The sequence below is a fragment of the Nelusetta ayraudi genome, unplaced genomic scaffold, assembly GCF_046127955.1.
Source record: "Nelusetta ayraudi isolate G7.1 ecotype Tasmania unplaced genomic scaffold, CSIRO-AGI_Nayr_v1 ptg000008l, whole genome shotgun sequence".
In the NCBI taxonomy this organism is placed as follows: Eukaryota; Metazoa; Chordata; class Actinopteri; order Tetraodontiformes; family Monacanthidae; genus Nelusetta; species Nelusetta ayraudi.
The window spans coordinates 3,614,955-3,637,135 of record NW_027466058.1 but is presented as its reverse complement, the minus strand read 5'-3'; the positions used below and the strand labels follow the sequence as shown (position 1 = coordinate 3,637,135).

The window sequence follows — 22,181 nt, the reverse complement described above, 5'->3', positions numbered from 1 at the left end:
TTTAGCATTATCGATATGTTGTGGCAGGCTGCACGCTCGGCTGCTCGCCTGTCCGCCAAAGGGAAGAGGAGCCCCTGCACGTGGAAGCACTGGTGTCGGCAGCAGGTACACACAACCCAGTGGCTAACATTTGTCTTCTTTGCGTGCGCGTGTGTGTGTGTGTGTGTGTGTGCACATGTGTCTTTTGCTGTATTAAAGCACTGCTGTCCAAGAAAAATTGGAGACTGGAGATATTCAGAATATGCATTGGTGATTCGTGGATGTGTCTTTGTGTGTATACATATACATACAGTACACCTATACATATTTACACACACACACACACACACACACACATATATATATATACACTCCTGATCAAAATCTTAAAACCAGTTAAGAATTTGCAAGAAATTGCATTTTGCACTGCTGGATCTAAAGAAGGTTCAAGTTAGAGCTTCAAAATGCAAAAAGCAGAAACGGGAGCAAGAGACCAACATTTTTGAGCAGGAAATGTGTTAATTAATTAAAACAACCATTTAACTGAAATAGGCTGTTCATTTTGTGGGTCTACCATCTGGCACTTTGTGTTGTTACTTTTTGTGGGGGAAAAAAGACACATAAATAAGGTACAGTCATTAGCATCAGCCTAGAACTAACTAGCTACACCCACTAATGGTGTCCCGGCTTGGAGGCCACAATCAATATTTTGGTTGTAAACACGGAGTCGACACTACTTCTCCTAGACTAATCTGACTGACAAAATATCAGTCAGATTAGTTACGAGGACGACGTGGCACCGCATTGATATGTTAAAAGGACATTTTTGTGTCAATCTACATACAGTTCTTCCGCCTACTATCCTTTTGCTGTGAAACATATCATTCAAAACGTTCTGATCCTTGAAAAACAATGGGAGACGTTCCTGTCGTGTCACACGCATGTTTTCATCACAATAAGATCCATCCGGTGGGAAACATCTTTTCTTGCAATCGCAAATCCACGGCATGCTATTTTCAAAAACTATTAAACACCATTCTTTGTACGTCAAGACTTTTCTTCCTTTAGCACTCTGTGTTTCCCTTTGTGCCGTTTCTCCTCCAAACAAAAAAAAAAAACAAAAAAAAAACATGTCTGAGCTGAGACATTTTTCCTCTAATGGCCCAGAAAAATGAATTCACACTTCTTCTTTTTTCTCCTATCCGACGGGATCAACAGACAATACGTCACGACGCAGCCGCCTTCATGCAAACACCAATATGTCATCGGGCGGCGCTTGGCTCCCTGCTCAGCCGCTCCGTCGTGCACGGACACGCAAAGTGACGGTGGTGCTCGGCAAGTGTGTCTGACACAGTTCCTGTACGTAACGCGGCTCCCTCTGTTCCGAGAGAGCGGGGCCGTCTCGCGCTGCTTTACACAGTGATGCAGAAACAGCTGGATGCAGACTTTCCCCCTCCGGCGCTCCTCCAAATGGTGTGTGACTTTCGCTGAGCCACTAGTTCAGTTTACAGTCGGCTGCAGGTCCCACCGCACTAGTCTCTCACTCCCTTCTGAACGAGGGGTGTAAGTGTCACCTACCCATATTTAGTGGACTTGTTCTGTTTTGAAGAAGAAGCTGAAAATCCTGATTCTTTAAACTGTGAACCTGCATGTGACAGAGTAACAATAAAACCCCCATTAAAGCAACACTATTCAACCAAGAATGCTAATGCAAGAACTCAAGGAAGAATGGTTCTGATAGTTACCACTGAGCAAGTTACTTTTTCTAGGACGCTTTTGCATTTCATACAGACCGTGTCCCATTCTGAGGGTGTCAGACTGTGCAGCTGAAACGGTAGAAACGGCTTGTGAGGAACTTCAAAACTTTGCGGGATAGTTCAAGGCCGAACCAAAAAGCAGCTTCTACTGAGAGTTAGAAGCTACAGTTATTATTATTCCGTCCACAATCCAGCCATCATTCTCGAGGAAATGCCAAAAACGTATGTTGTTTTTTTTCACAATATTATGGGCTCTAATGAATCTGTTAGATTTTTCATTCAGGTGACTAATAAAGAAATAAACCTAGCTTACGACATAACCTTCAGAGTCAAGGCAAAGTGAATTAAATTAAAAGGTTTGCCCTCCTCTTCCGCACCATTGTCAAATATTGTCATCTACGGCCAATAATGAACAGCTCCTGCTGGTTCTATCAGATGGAACAAACCTATTTTACCACTTAGAGAACCAACCACTCTCAAAAACAGTGCATCTGGTCTTTGTCCACACTGCCACAGGCGGACAATGGAGCCGGCAGACATCTGCAAATTGGCTGGATTTGTTTTTTTTAGGTCATTCTTAATCAAGTTGTTTGAACGTTTTTAAAACCACAAAAGCTTGTTTTCCTTGTGACCTGCTATCAGACAAGGTTAAAAGTGATGTAATTCTCTATACATTTAATGTCAAAGGTTGTTTTTTGTTTAAGGCGGGACGTAAAGCAGGTTTCACCAGCTTCCTGGTTGAGTTGAAAACTTGAGGTTGCAAGCCAATAAAAGCTATGGATCCAGAAATCTTAGATTGAAGATGATGGGAAGACAAAATGTTTCAAAATTGTGAGAAAAACTTGAAACGATGATCTCACAGTGCCTCCCCGAAACAATTTTCAGTGGGTGTAAACTGGCAGAATGGAAGCCTCAATAAGGCAGATTAGTATGTTTTTTTTTCTCCAAATGTACTTTTTTGTTTAACTGTGAAACTTTTTTTTTTTCAAATTGTAATGTAATGCAAGAGTGAGAAAAAAAGCAAAAAGCTTTATGCATGACTTGGTGTTTGACCTACCTGCTTTTACGTCTTCATATTCCAGTCCAAAATGAGGTTGTTACAAGTAATGTCAAATTCAGCAAAAGCAAATACTACAGCTATATATATGTTTTTTAAATAAATGTAATACAAAACATTTAAAATGTATGATTTGTTGCTTTTTCTTTAACAGCAGGTAACATAATCAGCTTAATTACCAAAGGCTACCTTGACATTTAAGATGATTTCTTAAGTGACAGACACAAACATTTCCTTTTTTTGGATCTCTAAAGTGTTTGTGAAAGTCAGAGATAAAATGTCACAATGATGAGTTTTAAAAATTGTGAGAGTAACAAATGTGTGTGCACGGGCCACAAAGGGAGTTTCTCGCCGGCCAAACAAGCCTTGATGTTTCAAGAATACAAAGTTATGGTCACGGTAACTTCTCTGTTCCATTTTGTTCAGTGTTTTAATAAAAAGCCATTAAAAGAAGTTGATTTTCATGAAGCTAAACAAACCGTATGTTCCTAACTCTGAGCTACTTCCTGTCTAAAAACCTTCCTAAGGTTAATTTAATGCACTCCTCGGTGCAGCTGCATTCTGTTTTCAAGGTAAATTGACGGGGTGAAATTAAGTAGTTTGCTGCTACTTTGTTTTCAAGTTTTTCAATTTTGCTTAATGACTTACTAACAAATACATTTTCTTTTTCTGGGGGGGGAAACAATTCATTTAAATGAAGTGGAATGTGCTATTACTTGGCAGCTTGTATACCCCTGTCGTAACGTCACTGGGACTGGTTGCTGTTGGCTTGTCTTGAGGACCTTGTCGCTCATGAAGACTCTCGGAGTTTGTGTTTGTTTATCGCCGCCGCCGTTATTTTTCTTGGCAGCTGACTTCCGAGCGTGGAACGCTCCCAGAGGAGCTTGGACTTCTTTGGCAATTTATGGGAAGGGGGAGTCCCTGCTTCTTTTATACCCTTGGGCCTTGTTGTCTGTCAGTGGGCCGATCAGAGCTGTCAGTCAGGGGGCGCAGCGGAGCATGAAGTGGTAAGACATCGGAGATGCCACTGTTCCTCCGCTGACAACTGATAGAGTAGCCTGCTGCTAAGAAGAAAAAAAAAAAATCTAAGGCTCCAATTATAGTCACCCATTACAACACAGTCCGTTGACGTCCCAGCATTCGTGACCTCAACCATTCTTCTTGACTCACAATCCTGACCTCCATTGTTGTTTTCCGCATTTTTTTTTAATTAATCGACGTCCCACGTGGGACTTCCGCATTTCCTCTCTCCTTATGAGATCTCCCTCATATCCGTTCAATCCGCCTTCCCGTTACTGCCGCCACGCTCCCTTCTATCATTTACCGCGCGTCCGTCTAAAACCCACCCAAACCCATTATCGGCAGAAAACCGAGCTACAATCTCCGGCTTCTGTATTTAAGTATTCCTGCCGGAGCCACAAATAATTCCGAGGCGCTCATCAGGGCAGGGGATGAGCTCTGCGCTGTGATTTTAGGCAGGGGATACCCGGTGGTATCTTCCTCCGTGAGGATGTTATTATCGTAGCTTCATTAATACGAGACGACGCAGAATCAGAATGGTGAGATTCCAAAGACTCCAATCTAACCAAGAAAGTCCCCTCTGGTCCCCCCCCCCCCACCTCCCGAAGACAACGCAGACATGCAAAAATATGACAACCACAATGGTAAACCATAACTCAGATGCAAATTTGATAACGCAACCGGTTGTTTTTTCTTCTACTCTTGCTGCCGAGACCATTTCATCCCCTCCCTTTGCACTAATTCACTGCCAGTTTCGATTAAGAGTCACAATTACTTTCCCCCCTTCCTGATGAAAGAGTTCATTCATGCTGATAAAAAGCGACACCGTCACTTGTCCCAGAATCTCTCCATTCAATGTTTTGCAACTCAGGGATTAAAACTTGATGATTAAGGAGAAAACCGAGATTTTTTTGTCTTGCTAGGAATGCGCCTTAGCATGTTCCATATCCCCCAGTGTTAATGCACTGTGGTAGGACCGAGCGATTAAGATTTACACTCAAGTGGAGTAGCCATTAAAGTCATGTCTTTCTAATGCAGAACCTGTCACAAGTGTTTAAATCATAACACCCTTGCGGCCAATTGAGTCTAGATTATGATGCAAGGAGACGCGGCGATCACAAACTGGACTCTCGTTTGCCCGAAGCAGAAAAATGAACAGTCCTAACAAGGTACATCCCATAAAAGGTACAAAATAATCAAATTGACTGCCCAAACTCTGCACCAACTGCATATTTCGTGCATTTGTGTTGTGGGAAGCACCAAGCAAAGATTTGCACAAGCACCTGAGAGCCTGGAGTCAATGCCCTGTTCACAGCAACTCTGTTTATCAAAACTAGCAATCTCATCGAAACAGCTCCTAAATTAAGTTGATCAGTTCACAAACATTGGAAACTGAAAATAATGTTTGCTGGCTGATGCAATAAATGCTTGTCTACAGCTGGAAAAATGGGGCAATGTTGCAATGCTGAGCATTTTTTTCCCACCTTTTTACGCAACCAAATATGTTTTATTAAAACATAAGCTCATACATTTGGCAGCAGTGATGAGACAGAAGAGTTTTCTCCTGCATTAGCCACCATGTCTCGGTTGCATTTCATTCAAACCTTTGCCCCTTCATGCCACACAAGAGCATCTGACATGTATGTTTTGACAGCAGTCTTGAGAGTTAAATGTTCCCGTCGCGCTGGGGCTCTTAAACATAAAACAGAAATAGTTAATAGAAACCTGGAGTTATTTTAAGGAATGGTTTTTCTGTGCCCCCTCGGCTCCGTCAGTGACAGTTAAAAAGTTCTCCAACTCTCCCGCTCAAACTGAGGTCATTAAAAAGAGTTGCCTTTGCAGGGAGCTCCAAGGCAGAAAATGTATTTTGTAACGATGACTGCAGGGCCAAAACTGTTTTGTTTTTTTGGTTGTTTTTCTTGTCTGGTTTCAGGTTTTGTTTTGCTTTTTCTTCTTCTTTATTTTGCCACGAATGCTCACCGTGCGAACCTGACCAGTTTCAAAAATGTCACGGTCATGTTCTGCAGCGGTTGGACATCTGTGGGCAAAGTGTCTCAACTGTTTTCATACACATTGACACTATTTCATATGTCTTCTTCTTGTGTCAAGTAAATCAAATTTTTAAACATGATTTACAGCAATGTTGTATTCTTGTATTTATGCCAATAACGAAAACCCAGGCAGCCAAGTGCCTGTCAAGCTTTCCTTTTTAAAATGTTTGTTTTGATTTGTGAAATAAAATGATAAAGGAGGGGGGGGAGGGTGAAGCACCATTTAAAGGTCAATGCCTAGAAGAGCAATGGAATGACGACATAAACAAACTACAGTCTTAAACGGGACTTCCACCCGTCTAAACCCTTTCCAAATCCAATCAATCACATTAATACGATGCATTTCAGTTTATTCAATAACCAATCAGCTCCCTTTACTGATAGAGGAGCAGGGGTTTGTTCCAGTCAACTCTAAAAGACCTGAAGAATACCCGAGGGAACATTTAAACCATGGCTGCTGCTGGTGCTGCTGCTGCTGCTGCTGCTGCTGCTGCGAGAGGAATGACCAGGACTTTCTCAGGAAAGATCACACTGAGGACTGATGCTCACTGAGAAAAGCCTTCCACACTGTTTTCATCCCACTGTTTCACTACTATCTTCACCCAGCTGGCAAGAGTTAAACACGGCTGTGCCAAGCAACGACTTGCGGGAAGTTGACACACAACTGGTGTTGAGCTGAACAAATGTGATTGGTCTGCTCCATTGTGACGGACAGATGGATTGGTCACCCAATCACCTTCCACGGTTTGTCTCTCCTTTTTAGATAATTCTATAAGATATTTATTGGATGGATACAATGGAAGCCAAAGATTGTGAAAACCGTCATTTTGCAGCGTGTCAGGCTATCGGTGAGATAGCCAAGACAGCAGACAGACAAATCCAGAATTTTGCTTCCAAAAAAGAGTGTACAATGCCATTCAATGGAAACCTCAAGTTCTTCTGTTAAGCACATGTTGACAAAAAGATTCTCATCCACTTTAAAGTGCTTGATGAGAGTTAATTGGACAGTCACAAGACTTGTATACTATCACTGGTGATATTTTAAACCTCATCTTCTGTTAAGCATCAATCGGGAATATTGCCTTTAATGACAGTATACATTTATTTCCAAAGCAGATTTCAAGTCAGCTTTCTGACTGTTGTTATTAAATCACTGGGGCTGACGGAAGCAATACACCTGAAATAGCTTTACGCCTTGCCTTTTATTACCGTTAGCCAGTTGATGTGACCCGACTATTTTTCTGCGGCACTCAGAATGAGATATTGGTGACATATGGAAAGCACTCCAAGCTCTTCTTGAAGGATCTCGTCTCAAATATAAATTGCCTTTTTAGAGGAAGCCATTCACAGGGCATCTCACTGCATCTCTGGAATCTGACATCGGTAAAAGCTCTTTTTTTTATCTTGTTGATGACAAGGGGCATCGCGTGTCCTCCTCTCCTTGGGGCAGAGCTGGCATAGGCCTCCGTGACTCATTAATCTGCTAGATTGGAACGGTCAGAACATTCAAAAGCCATGTTCCCTTCTGCTGGAGTACGATTCCTTTAATGAAACAGCATCTGCGGTTTCAGAGGGGGGGCAAGTGAGGCTGTAAGTTATGTTTTCAATTTTGAAAAATATTCCATTTCACAAATTGCAAGGTGCATGCTGTGTCTGTGAGTGCTATGTGCACGAACATACTTTAGTCTCATTTGTCAGAATACAGCCTTGGTGGGCTTTAGCTTGCAGTCTAGTTTGGAGCGTCGCAGTGAAATATCAATGGGAAAAAAGAGACATTTTATTTTTGTTTATTCTTAAAGTTAAACTATTCAATGTAAATTGTGCCATCAAAATCAAAAAAATGTTGAGACACTAACTGGTGACCCTATCTGCCTCCTGAGCTTATAAAACACTGCTCTGTAACCCAGACACAGCCTCCTCAGAATAACAACTCATTCTGCATAACAATAAATATGAAAAATGTTCAAGATTATGTACGATGATGGACATTTATGAACGCACTGGAGGAAAAGTCACGTCCAAATCTAACAGCAGAGACCTCCTACGCTTCCAGCACGCTGAATGCAGAGCAGTGCTGCCAGTGAGCATCATCAGTAGCCCAACGACCTGTCGGCAAAAACTCTTATTGACTGATCCTGGCATTCGACAAATAAACTTAAATGAAATAAAAAAAGAAAAACACACACTCGGTTCCCTTAAGTGCTCATGTCTACAGAGATGCATAACACCTCTTTGCCTCGCGGTAGAAGCATTGGCCAAAGCAATCCAGTAATGAACAACTTGTGCCCGAAATGTGGAAATACTGCCGGCCCTGCATCTCCCAGCAAGTCCCTAGGCCAGTTTTCTCCCCCGAACGGTGGGATGTATAACCTTCTTCCAATAACTGCAATGCCTGTGAAAACCCAGGTAAAAGTAACGCTGCAAGTTGTAAGCATTCTCTGCTGCCAGAGTGGAAGATTTACCTTGCTGTGTGCGATGGTTCCCAAGGACACAAGAAAGTACAGTAGGTTTTCAAAGCCACAGAATTTCTTTTTTTTCCCCCAAGCCCACCATCATCAATAACCTCTCACAGTATCACTGCTCCATCCAAAGTATGAAAGCACACATTGACACACATTAATGAAGTCACAATTATTCGAGACTGTGGTTCCATTTTGCACGTGGCTCTCATGGCCCCAAATAAAAGCTACAGAGGAGAGCCTTTTATCATAAAAGTCTTGACTAGAGTTGTGTTAGTCCTTCGGAGCTCCAAACCCAAGTTCTTCATTTGTTTCTGACTTTCACCAGCGCCCTCTTCTTCTTTTACTGTCATACAGACGAATATGGGCTTCTTCTTAGAGCCGGCAGAAGAAATACATTATGATAAATGTCTCTTTTATTGCTGGATGGATGTCTGACACCAATCCTTAAATACATTCCTTTCTCTCTGTATATGAGCCATATTTATCATTAGCCACTTTAAATGTCTCCCTTTCAGGGCGTTTAGATTCTTAATGACGCCGTTACACACCCACTCGCACCCCCGCATTCCCGCCACCAGCCCAGATTCATCAACCTTTCCAGTCATCAGTCAACACCAGCAGTGGTCTGAACTCCAGCAAGGGCTTGTGTTGCAGCTGCTTCTTGGAAGCTTCCATAGAAGAAACCACCACCAACAACAAAACAGAAAACAATAGCGGGCAAAATGTTGTTCTTGCATATTGATATCATCACCCTCTCACGTCGCAAAATGCGAACAAACCCCAAGCAGAGCGCCTGACAAATTGGGACTCGATGTGACATTAAAGAGACGCGTCACGATGTGAAACAGCTGAACTGAGGCTGCAGGAGGCAGCGGTTACACTTTGAACCCTGGCATTAAGCCGTTGGAAAAGAGAGAATAACTTGCTCTCGGGATGGCTGGCTGGAAGCTGCTGAACTGTGTCACCCGGTTCTCGGTGTCGCGGCTCTCACGAGTCCATTTCCAGGCAGCCCGAGTCGCTGTGAGAGTTTGGATGTGGCACGAGCGGTAAAGAATAACGGGGCTTTTTACAAAATGAGAGAGAGACGACCTTGTGTAACAGGTACCCTTAGGATCCAAAACAACAACAATTGACACTGCAGAGGTAAATTAAAAACTTAATAGAGAAACAATAAGGTCACATTCACAGGCTTTTGTCCACACACAGCAATTTAGGCCACAAAATTGACTACCGGTACTTTTTTTACATCTCAATTGATGCGTGAAAGCTTTGTTTTGATTTTCTTATTTTCTTGCTTTTTCTGAGTTCCTTTCAAGCAAACTTTGACTGTACCCGCATAAAAATATAAAAAAAAAAAAAAACACACAAAGCACAGAAACTCCCTCTTTGGAATGTGCTGAACGGTTTATCGCCACCTATTGGTCCGGCATGTTCAAGGGGTCAGTGCGCAAACTATGCTGTAACTGTGTTCTAAACACTTCTGTGTGTGTAACGAATTAAGTCTATGACAAAAATGCAAGTGTGTGAACATGTGGACGGAGCCTAAACATCAGAATATGCCAGTAGTGAGAAATAATGATAGATTTCTTGGTCCATCTCCAAGGAAACCAGTGAACACAAGTAACGTGAAATTTGTCTTTGTCTTGTTACTGGTGGCGCACAGCCAAAAATGTACTTTTTGGCGGCACAGAAGCGAAGAAGCTCGAATATCTTTACTTAGCAGCATATGCCAGAATATTGCACTTTTATCCCGAAAACATTTGATCTATTGAGTAATAGAGAAAAAGTGTAATCAGCAACGAGAAGATCAAATACGGCCGTGGAACAGGCACATTTCCAAATGAGCCGAGTGCGCTGACGTGCCTTGGAGCGGTTGTGTTCAGACGGCACAAACGGCATCGCCAGAGTTCGTACACAAGCGCCACCAACTTCAAAAATAAAAGCAGAGATGACACCACCTTGCGAGGGATCACCATCTCCTGCGTGGAAATCTGTGATCAATGGCGTCTCGGGGACCAAATCCAGCGCCTCTCCATCTTCTTGCGCAGTTCCTGCGCTTTTTGGGCGTTCATTAAAATGTAAACGTGCTCATCAAAGATCTTTCGCGGCACCGCCGCAGGGTTGACTGCAAATAAATCATTAACTCATTTCACAGGCAGTAAAAAAAAAAAAAAAAAACTCAGATCCTCGCAGAGAGGTGTTTTATCTGGCCTAATGCGTTGGAGAAGAGTAACAGCCCGTGCCAAGCAGCCAGTATCATCGCTTTCATCTTTCTTCTTCAGAAACCCGCCCCAAACATCGATATCACGCTGCTACGCCTTATTTCATTTGCCGTTATACAGTACAATACTTGGGTGTGTTAATACGCGCAGGTTTGTGGCATGCTCCATTCTTGTTAAATCATATTATTGTTTTATTGGAGGCGTTGATGGCGAAGCAATTTGTCGTCGGGGAAGAGATTACACTTTGCCGTTTGACAAATGAATCGTTTCGCACTCGGAACAAGCCCGTCCCGCCCTCCTGCAGCATCCTCGCACAGCTAAACCATCTTCATTTTTAGTATTTACCATTTATCATCAGTCTGTCCAGGGATTCCCGACAAGTCCATTAAGCAGGAGACACCTTAATGGCTCCTGGCTCATGATGGAGAATCCCGAGTCTGACGAGAAAGGTGAAAAATACTAGAAGTGTAGCATCACTTTGACCTTTGAGTCCAAATTCATTGGCAAAGATGAGTGGGCGAGCTGGATGGGCGTCGTCACTCCCCTAAATCCCTGAGCTGTCGCAGCCACGACGAGTGAAGTTTACAAAAATATTACAGTACTGTCTCACATAGTACTTGTTTGATTGATTGTACTATACAATTCAATGTAAAATCATTTTTTTAAGATCACCAGACAGTGACATGGACTTACTTGACTCGACTCCAAAGACTTTTTTGGGATACTTAACAAAAAAAAAGAAAACTGACTGAAAACACAACATCCTGGAACAAAGTTAAAGCGAACCACACGGGGGTGACAAGGACAAAAGCTTTAAATGGGCAAAGTAGACCTTCAGCGTCTCGCCTGGCTGGAGCCGAGAGATGCGGCTGAGCACGCTCGGCTAAAGATAACAGCGCCGCGGCTAGATTACAGGCCCCAGCGATGGGCAGTGGGCCCAGGCAGAGATCACCACTGGTGCTCAGCTCTTTCTGGGACCTCATCCCAGCACTAACTTACAGAGGGAGCACTCAGCAGAAGCCAGAGCGCCTGCCCAGTGAATGCTAAGCTATTAGCTCACCTGTTTAACAGCTGCCAAAGGAAAGTCCTGCCTCAGTCTAGTTGTTATTAGAAAGTCAAATATGATAAATGTGAATGCATGTGTTGTATGACTCCTTCTGAGAGCTTAAATGTCCAACGATTTAGTCCATTGGTTTGTGTGTGCCAGTGATAAACTGGCAACTTTTCCAGGGAGCCTTCAAGACATACCTGAGCTATGCTAGCCCCTTGTGTGGATTTTATTTAATCTAATTTTATGTCCATTTTCCAATCTTTATCTTTTTTTAATCCTGAACTCCAGTTGGACGGCCTCGCGTGGCTTCTTCAGTACATTTGGCCCTCGGGGAGGGACGTAAATACCCTCCAGCAAAAACACTCAGTTTTTAGCTTCCAGCTAAAACTAATATACAGTTGTACACTCGGAAGGGGACTAAACTGGGAGATACGTCGGTCCCCTTTGCGGCAGCACAAATTGCACAACGATTTCCACAACTACATGATTCAGCAAACACTTTCTAAATGAAAAAAGGTGGAACAAAAACAAGGTTGGGGAGTTCACGGCCGGGTGGAGATGCATACTCGCGAGCGCTAAAGTGAATTTTGGCTCATATGAGACCTTTAATGCACCCAACAGCCACAGACGTGTCAACACAGATGCGAGACTCTCTTTGAGGTTTATGGAATAGAGCGTTAAATCTTTCCCAACTAGAAACATGCTTTATTTTGTTTTACATCGCTACGAGGATGGAGGCCACGGCAGAAAACATATATTAAAATGTAGAAATGAAGATTTATCATCACAGAGGAGCTCGGTGAAGTGGAACGAAGAGAAGATGAACCGGGAAGAGACAGAACATCTCAGCTGCAGCGCATTATGTTAAATGTATCACGCGCTCTCCATCCGAGGCCGGAACACATTTTGTCGCGTGCGCCGGATCCGTCTTGTGGAAATTACTTACTTCAAATGTCAGACAATATTTCACCACCTGAGGGTGAGCTCCGGCGGCGGAACCGCGCCGGTATCAACTAAATTACACTCACCTCTCTGAACTCACTTCACGGAGGCAAGCAGCACCCGGTTGAAGAGCTGACCCGCAACAATTACCTAAGTAATGGTGCAGCCCCTAACTGATGGCGCCGCTAGCTGGCAGCCACTCCGCTTTCTGCGAACTCTGCACTTACCAGGTCCCTGCAACCAGTCAAGCTAAATATGTGCTGTCTCAAAGGGTTCAGCGTCCAAACAAGATCCAATTTAAATAGCCATGAGATAGCGATTAGGTTTAAGAGCGCGTTCCCACCGGAAAATAAATCACATTACCTTATCGGAAGTGTGTTCTTACTGGCCCCCACTGAGACGCTGGCATCACCGGTCAGGTCTTCTAGAAAAATAAAAAAGGGGGGATTTTGTTTTACGAAATTGAAAATGCACCGCAGGAAACCAATGTGTGGATGACAGAAAAAAGAAAAGACTGCGGAAGGTGTGGGTGGCATATGGACGATGAGGAAAATTTAAAATTTGACACCAGCTCGAAGGGAAGGTTTTTTTTTTTTTTTTTCTGATACTGTTCACTAACCCGACACACCACAGAGGATGTTTCACGTATCTATTCAAGAAGGAGCCCACAGGCAGTGTTTGAAAAGAGCAAGGGAAAGGTGACTGAATTTTTTTTTTTAAAAAAAGGAAAGATTGTGACGGAGCGAGTCGCTTCACCTAAAACACCAAACATGTTTCGCGGGAATTTGTTGAAAATTGCGGCAACTCAATCGGGCAGTGTGTACTTTTATTATTCTATTCTAAAAGCTGCTTTACACTTATTCAATTTTATAGGCAACACTAATGAGATAAAGTGGAAGCAAATGCTTTGGATATGCAATCATTTGGAACATTTTCAACAGAGAAAAGAAAGGGGAAAATAGCCAAATAATGGCTGTGGGATTTACCAAGTAAAAACTGAGACTGAGGGTGATCCAAAGAGTCCCGTACTGCTTTTCAAAAGAAACTCGTTCAAAAGAAACTTCTCTGAGCAGACGCAACAAGTCTGCTGTCGCGCAAAACTCCCACACATTGGTATTTCAAGTGTAGTCATAGATGAGTTACACGTTTGTTTGTTTTTAAAGAGAATATTGGGTGTTCAATCTGCATTCACATGCCAGAACAAAGATAAACTATTTTTCTTCATGTAGCTCCCTCAGACTCAAAGCAAGAAAAAAAACATAATGAACAAAACGGATCCAGGACAAGAAAATTCTGAAGAATTTAGCTTTTAAAAGGCCAAGAATAATCAAACGTCAAAGCAAGCAAACCTTTTAACCTTTTTGTATTATTTAGGCTTGTTAAGCACAAATCAGGCAACAGCCTTTGGACACGGTGCTTTATTTTATAAGACCTTGTAGCTAAATTAAAGCAAGGTTTATTGTGTGTTTGTTTGTTTTCCTGCCTTGAAATGATTTTACAATCATGTCTAAAATGATTAGGAGAACAACATCCTGTCCTCAGCACTGTCAGGACTGTTGAAGGACTGTGTAACTTTGGTTGCCTGCCCAGCACCATCTCATGAGAACAAACCTCATCCTGCTCCCCTCTTCACCTGCTCCAGCTCACAATGCAGAGAATAATGAGCGAGCTGGCATCTCGCGGCTACGCGAAAGATGTCGATGTTTGTGTGAAGTGTGTCGGGCAGGCAACCGTAGTCATACACCGTAGTCCTGCGCCTGTTCAGCCGGGCGCACTGTGTCAATAGCAGGGGTTCCCCTTCTCCCTGTTACAAGCCAATGAATCATAAAAAAGGAATTTCAAAGCCATCCAGGAGGAAAAACCAATATACACAGCGTTGCTTTCACGGGAGCTTGGATTTCTACAAGAAGCCGCCGCTTGGTACCCTTGCAACCAATCAGAGTGAACGCACAGTAAGAATGCATCTCGTATTAGAGCTCCATGACGCTGTTGTTACATTTCGAAGGCAGAACAGGCCCCGGTAGAGACAGTTCGATACGACTCGCACACGACATTCACAGACACCGAACAGATAGGTTAAATATTTAATGCGTTCAAATTGAAGGCGCGCATGGAAATGAAATCATGAATACCCTTATCACAAACTCAGATCCGCCTCGCCTCGGATCACAAGCGCGGCGGCCCACCGGGGGGAGGACAAGGAGCGGCTCGCGGGGATTTGGCTCGCGTTTATTCAGTTTGTACAAGGAGTAATCATTCCTCGCTGCGCCCGGCGCACGCCTCGCCACTCTGCCGCTGCTTTGGACGATGGCTGGAGAACGTCGGGGGTTCAGATATTTCTGCGTGGGGTTTGGTCGGCGTCGCGTTACCTCCGAGGGAGAAGATTCAACAGACAGTGACCGAGTCGCCGCTCCTCCGGGAGTACACTAGCTAATAGCAATCCCAGTCCTTGAGTCGTGAGGTTACCCCACTCAATCACTTGTTTCCACCTCAGCAGACACATTACCGGACTGCAGAGACACCGTGGCACGGCGGGGCTGCCGTGGGAGTGGGTTTTCTCACTGAGAAACTCCCCAGATCCAGTTTTTGTCCCATCGATTAAGAAAAAAAAAAAAGAATCCTGTTATTTGATTGGCTATGAAGCACAATGTGTTTCAGTTTTGTTTACTTTTTATTGGTTATGAGTCTAAAGCGACAAAACAGGAAGAAAAAAAAATAGACCGCTGTGCAGAAAATGGGCCGAAATGTTTGTGCCATCTGTGCATTGTGCCAAAGGGAGCGGCCCTGCGATTCACACTGCTGTGATTTCCTCTTCATCCCGGCCCAAGGTGACTGACACTTACACAGCGCCGGCGCAGCATGCTCAGAGAGCCATGGCTCCGTTTCTGACAGTCGGCACAAAAGGTTTTGACAGGACATGACCCCGGCGAGAATATGCTTATGATGGCGAGCTCACAGGGAAGGAACATCCGGGCGCTGGTTCGTCACGGAGAAATTTAAAGCGGTCGGAGACAGCGTCAAAATTCTGGAGGAGAGCGACTGGACGCTATGGACAGTGTGCGCAGTGCCTTTCGGTGTACTGTGTTATGCAACATGTAATATTCATGTCCCAGAGCGAGTGCCAAAATTGGGCCACTCACAAAAAAAGACAGTCGCGCTAAAGCGCTCGCAACTGCTAATCTCAGCAAAAAGTAATGGCGCAGGGCCGCATTCAGGTTTTTAATTTGTGTTTTCATGTTACATAACTGCTGCTGTGGCAACGGGTTCACTGCACAGCAGGTGTTGGCCCGACACCTTTCCCGAAGACGTGTGTTACGTTTAATTCATGGAAATGAAAATGGCGACGAGTTCGGCGCCAAATCCCAAGAAGAAGAGCAAGAGGACGCGTCTGCCTGAAAATGTGGCGGGATCGGCTGCAGGAATCCCGAGGTTTCCTGAACTTGGCGTGACGGCCCTCCCTCTCTGCTCTCTCTCCCTGAACCTGCCTGACTCTAACACTGCCTGACACTCCCGCTGATGCATAATTCAGTCAAGCACTAATTACTGTGGCAGCTGGTATAAAGAAATTTTCTGTCCACAACACCGTTGCAGCATTTTCGCACACTTTGTCAACAGCAAATTTGCTGTTTGCTGGGAACGGCACAAAGTAAATTTCTCTCTATCTCTCTCTCTTATCAGGTTATTTTAGGAAGAAAAGAAGAAAAAAAAAAGGATCCTCTCTGACTGTTATCCGAATGATAAACACAGGAGTGGCAAAATCCGCATGTGGGACACAGATAAATAAAATGTTAATCGCTCCTCTCACCTACAAAGTTGGTTCCACCTCTGTGATGACCCGGCAGCTGCTCCATATCGGTGCTGTTCTTCCTTCAGCGTGCATTGCTTTCAAAGAGTTCACATCCACTGCGGGGTCCTTTAAATAACTGCTCTGGATCCTATTTGGATAAAAGAGAACAGAGTTTGTTTTGTGAAAATGTGAACAGACGATTTTTATACTGCTGTTTGGTGCCCCGAAAGACACAAAGTGGACTTTTGTTTGCGCAAGTGTCTGTATTTCTTCCCAACATCGGAGAGCCTGCAGTCCCCCGGAGCTAATGCTACAACGGTAATAACTGTGAGATTTACGGTCTTTAGAAAACGGAGGCTCATTTGGAGCCGCATCAGTCATGCTCCAGGCAACTGTTTAGAAACTCTTCCTCTGTGAAAATGTGGTTTAACATTCAAATGAGGCACTTTATTCAAAACACAAACAAAGCTTGCAAATTCTAAAAGACCCAAGCTCCGCTTTTTTTTGCCAAATGGATGTAATTGCAGATGCATCATTTATATGAAACACATACATTGCCGAAGAATAACGGGTCCACGCTGAAGCCGGGCGGTCCCGTTTGTGTAATTACTACACAGATATTCTGCATATATGGATAACCCAGATTAATTTTCCACGAGGAAATGTGAATGATACTGACTTTTAATGGTCCATGAGTGAGTTAATAAAAAATACAGTAAATAGCACTCCAAATGTGCCACAGGGTGAACAAACTACACTGGCGCAAGCCTGATCCATTACCCAGTTCAATAGTGGAATATTTAGACTTCAGCTTTCCATGGAATTCAGCGTAAATAACCGTCAGTGTGATAAGGCACTCAGTGATACAATAAGATATTAAAAACATAACTCCAAGATTGTCAATAGGGGGTGTAGGAAGTTAATATTTCATCAATGATTTTAAACATTGTTTGGTAATATGGTTAAATCAGAGCCCGAGAGGTTTCCAGACAATTTTATTGGCCAAGATTTGTTTTTGTTTTAGTAATTTAAATGTGTGTGTGTGTGTGTGTGTAAAGAATGATAAGTTGGGGAATAATTACAAATTATAAGAGCATTCATTTATTTTGGATATTAAGTATTGACGAACCTCTAATTAGTCAAGCACTACATGATACAGAGTAAAAACAACAGACAAAGCAACTTAGACCTCCCCATAAAATCAGGAGCAAGAAACTAGAGCTTGTTATTATTGCTTTTATATTATTGTGTGTAATAATATGCCTCTGGAATTTACCAAATATGGTTCCTGACCCTATAAAGAATCAAAGCACGCAGTGTAATACATCTGAAATACTATGTCCGTCTGCATCTGCTCGCACTACAATTTGTGATGTTTGAATGTTTGAAATTTGCACTCCCAACGTCTCCTCTTCTGCCGTTATTCACCAATCAAAGCCAAGTGAAATCTTGGCTGCACTTGACTCAGAATTGACTCTGTGATGATATGATCCCCCTCCACAGATACAAGGATTTGGGTAAGATGAATTTCACCTAATCCTTGATTAAGTCGTGCAGCCATGCTGGCGTAAATCGGCACAGAGTCGCAGTGTCGCTTTGAGCCTGGTGATTAGGTCAGCTGCTTGGGGTGCCCCTTTGCGTTGCAAAGTACACCAAGTACGTTAAAAGTACTGCAGTACCCGCGACCGGCATCACTTTACCGGCTTTCACTGGTGCTGATACTGTACACGGCAGCTCCAAGTGACAGTGTTTTTATATGAGCCACGAGTGACAGAGAGGTTGTGTGTGCGGCTGTTCAGCACCCAGCTCTCACTCCCTGACTGAGACTGTGATAGTGTGTGTGTGTGTGTGTGTGCGTGTGTGTGTTCGCAGTCACTCCCACCAGGCACTGTGGTGGGTGTACCAAACACTTTCTTGAGCTGTGGCTGCTAACGTTATCGATGCTCATCTAGCCGACTCCTCAGTATTGGCACAACTCCATTGAGAACGCAATGGTCACACCTTTTAATTAAAAATAAAAAGGTCCTAAATTGTGCCATATTTTTGTTCAGGCACCACGTTGAGACTGCAGAGAGCGACATGACCCTGTCACGTTCAAAAATGGGGCTCACAAAGTCATAACGTGCTCATTTTTAATTGTAAAAACAATAAACATGTCAGGTTGTAACATGATTGAAACATGGTCCAACTGTTCACATATTATAATAATAATATTTATTATTCGGCATGTTTAATAACTGGAGCGTCTCATTACGTTCCAAACAGGAAGTAGTAGTTAATCACATACTTTCCATCGTAATCTAGTAATCAGTTCCCCTCTCTGTTAATCTATTTACTTTATCACATAAATTGTTTACATTAATGTTTTAGCTGCCGTAATAGAAATAGAAGTTTCACAGCTTAACACGATAAATTGGTGCTTTAAAAGAAAATATTGAGTTTGAAAGTATATTTGTGTTCTCACAATAAACTGATCTTGTCAAATTTACAATGCTGCTACAGTAGTAGTTACACGTTTATTTTAAAAATCCTCTCATCGGGTTGTCTATGTGGCCCTGTGCGGTGACTTGTCCATGGTGTAACCAACCTCCAATCTCATGACCATGTAAGCGGGATAAGCCGTGATGGAAAATAAATGTATGTATCACGACGGAACTCATGCCAATGCAAATGTATGTTTGTTTGCTAAATATGTTTTTCTCCTGCATTTTTTTTTCCTTTCCGATTGTTGCACGCTCTGTCATACTGGGAGGACAACTGCACGCAATATCCAATAACAATACCAAGACTTTGGCCTAAAACCAGAAGTGGCGATTGGCAAATCGATCAAGGCTCTGGATGAAGTTAAGTGATGACAGGCGGCAGTAGAATTTGTCAACTGGACACTATTGGCGCGTAGATGAAATCTTACGGCAATGCATCAAGTGTCTGATGAGAAATTTCAGATAAAATGACGAATCACCATATTTGAAAATATGTACAATAGGCGAGTCCTATTCATCTTGTGGATGCTGCCATATTTCACAGGGCGAGAAATCCTTGACCTGCTGCGGGCACTAAATCAAATTCAGGAGACCCTGAAAATGTGCAATGAATTCCTGAGCAATCCATCCAACATGAAATTCTAGTTTAGACTGAAAAGGAGCACCCCAAGAGACGAGGCTAGAGACGATGTTTGGATTAAAGAATGGTAAATGAAAGCTCTTTAAATCCGGAGCAAGTATGTCAAGCAAGGTCAGTGGTGAATTGATACAGTGTGCAGTGTCGCTGACCCATCTAGTGTCAAATTTCGCACCACAACACACATTTTTATTTTATCTTTTCATTTTGTGTAGTTCTTGTAAGGTCAATCTCCAAATGCTCATTTTACAAGACACAGAAGAATAAAACCGTGAGTCAGTAAGTGAAAAAAACTTGTCATGCAAAGGCTTGAAACTAACTTGGGCTTTACTGTTTTTTTTCTCCAGCAGCTTTGCCCATTTAAGAATATTGTTATCAGGAGGTTTTGAGGAATCAATGGCCTTTAAGATGCCATCTGCAGTCGGAACACATTACACTGCCTCCATGCATAAATGGACGAATGCTAACAGAGGCCCGGTTTCATTCTTCGGTCACCCGAGGCTTGGGATAGTATGACACAGAGAGCGTGATGGTTTCATTTTGTGGCAAAAAGAAATTTTATCTGGACGGTGCGGAGCCACAGGCTCAGGCCGCTGACGTGAAGAGAGTGACAGATGACAGTTTGTGGAGCTTTTATTATTTTTTTTGCTTGCCTTTACAAAGTATCCAGGCAGGTTGCAGGCTACACACGGAAAAGGAAGACGGGGTCGGACCAGATTGAAAAGCTTTCAGATGTTGATGTTCGACGACGAGGACACTTGATTCTTTAGTGGCCATGATGAGCGCAACGCGAAGAGCACTAGCGAACCGGTAAACGAACCAGTGGAAATGTGACGCGAGCGAAAGGCTTTGGAGTGAGAGCGTGACGGGAACTGGGAGCTACTTCTATGATGCGCTTTTCAAAGGTTTTTTTTTTAACAGCCACCACGTGCACGCATAAGCGATAAACATGGTTCCAAACCGTCGTCACATGTGTTTTATGTGCACGGGAACTGTTTAAACGGGCCGTGTCGACAGCCTGGTGGAACCCCGGCTGACAAATGCTTATTTGTAGCACTGCTGTGATGTTCTGCAAGTCGATGTTTCCCCCCAGTGAAGGAGTTACAGGTAAAGTTTTAAATATTGACATTTCCCCCCACCAGAAATTGTCTCAGCCTGTGACGGTGCTGTTTTTTCAACACCTGCTCTGTCAGTTTCATAATTCATCAAACAATAAGCAAGGCGCCCGTGTCGGCATCAAGTCGCAACGTGGGCTGGCTAACAGAGCGGGACTCAAGGCTCCACATGACAGTGTCACATTTCCTCGAGATCACAAGAATCCAATTAATCTTGGTTATATCCACATAAAGCCCTCCTGCTATTTCATCTAATGACGGCAGGCAGGCCCCACCCCGCCTCCCCCTGCCCCTATCCTGTGTTCTCATGACAACAGGCTCTCCATCCAATACTGTCGACCGCTTTGCTGCCTTTAGGTGCAATACATTTTAGTCTCTCACGGTTCTTTGAGCAGGGGGGGTGGGCCATTATGCTTGGATTTATTTATTTTATTGATGTTTTGGAGACGTTGCTCGCAATTGGCCGGATTAGCAGCCCCACAAGGGATTATACATTATGCTACCGTGGCAACTTTACCGCTTTGTTGTCACTAATTTTTGTCCCCAATTTTTTCGTACTGAAGCACAACAACAAGCAAATACTGAAATAAACAACACCCAGCATTTGCTTCGGTGTAACATTCCCATTCGTGTGCCGACTCCTTCAAGCCTGCTGGAATAGAACTGATGACTAATTGGACCACAGCAGGCTCTCAGCAGAAGACGGGCTCGGATGTAGAGCCGCTTGTCACCATGTGGCGTGTTGAAAGGGGGAACACGTCTTTTGACAAGGGTAGGGGCTTCAAAACGAGCAAGGTCGGTACTACAAGTGAAGCTGAAAGACACAAACACGTTTAAGTGGACCGCACGGAAAAACCTTGGCGATCAGGGTCTTGGCTGGGTTCCCTCGTATCATGGCGAGATACCGTCCCTTATTCCTCAGCTCCGAAGATTTGCTTTTTGAATGGATGTTTACATCTTGTGTGCGCTTTTAACAGAAAGTTTTGCGGTTTGTGGGAGTAGAAGAGAGCATTTTCTTGAACACCCATGACAGCACTGACAGTTCTGCATGAGCTGTCCATGAAGCCCCTCCGGAGTGAAAGCTTTTACGGGGGACATATCCACTCCATTAAGGCATGGCCATGACATCCCTGAAGGATGTCCAAGGGCAGTCAAGTTGCTCCATCTCCTCCAGCTTTTTCTCTCTTTCTTGCTTTCGTGTGCATCTACACAGTTTTCTGTGACGGTCCGTCATATGATGTGCGTTGTTAGTTGCAAGTTGCAGTTGAAAGACGCGTTTGATGTGCTTTTTGTTTTTTTTTCCTTATTGAAAAAAAAGCGACTCAGTTGTCTCTTTAACACGAGGCTCATCGCACTTAATAATCACACTTGTACTTTGACGCTCGCTCTGCTTCTCCGCGATACTGGCGGTGCGAGGAGGGGCGGGTGGGGGGGGGTGACGACACCACTTACCATGCGCGCAATCGTCTCACATACATAATTCACGATCGAGGCTACTACCCATCCCAGCGTCCCTCGGTAGCAGCGCGCGTTGCGCTAATCTGCTCTCATCCGAAACCTCATCGTCTCCCATGGCCTTCTCCCTGTAGCCACACACACAAGCCCGAGCTTAGCACCG

At 43.7% G+C, this 22,181-nt stretch overlaps 2 protein-coding genes across 4 annotated transcripts in view; one reads left to right on the top strand and one right to left on the bottom strand.

Moving 5' to 3' along the window:
* wdr27 (WD repeat domain 27) overlaps positions 1-22,181 on the top strand; it is a 210,966-nt gene that overhangs the window by 52,495 nt on the left and 136,290 nt on the right. The gene's annotated exons all lie outside the window — the stretch shown is intronic.
* Positions 1-22,181, bottom strand: part of LOC142883694 (neurexin-1a-like) — a 363,691-nt gene that overhangs the window by 289,338 nt on the left and 52,172 nt on the right. For all 3 annotated transcript variants that reach the window (XM_076018787.1, XM_076018788.1, XM_076018789.1), the window contains exons 3-4: positions 16,347-16,476; positions 12,905-12,965 (exon numbers count right to left, since the gene is read on the bottom strand). The gene's annotated coding sequence lies outside the window, so the exon portion shown is untranslated. The remainder of the gene's footprint in view (positions 1-12,904; positions 12,966-16,346; positions 16,477-22,181) is intronic.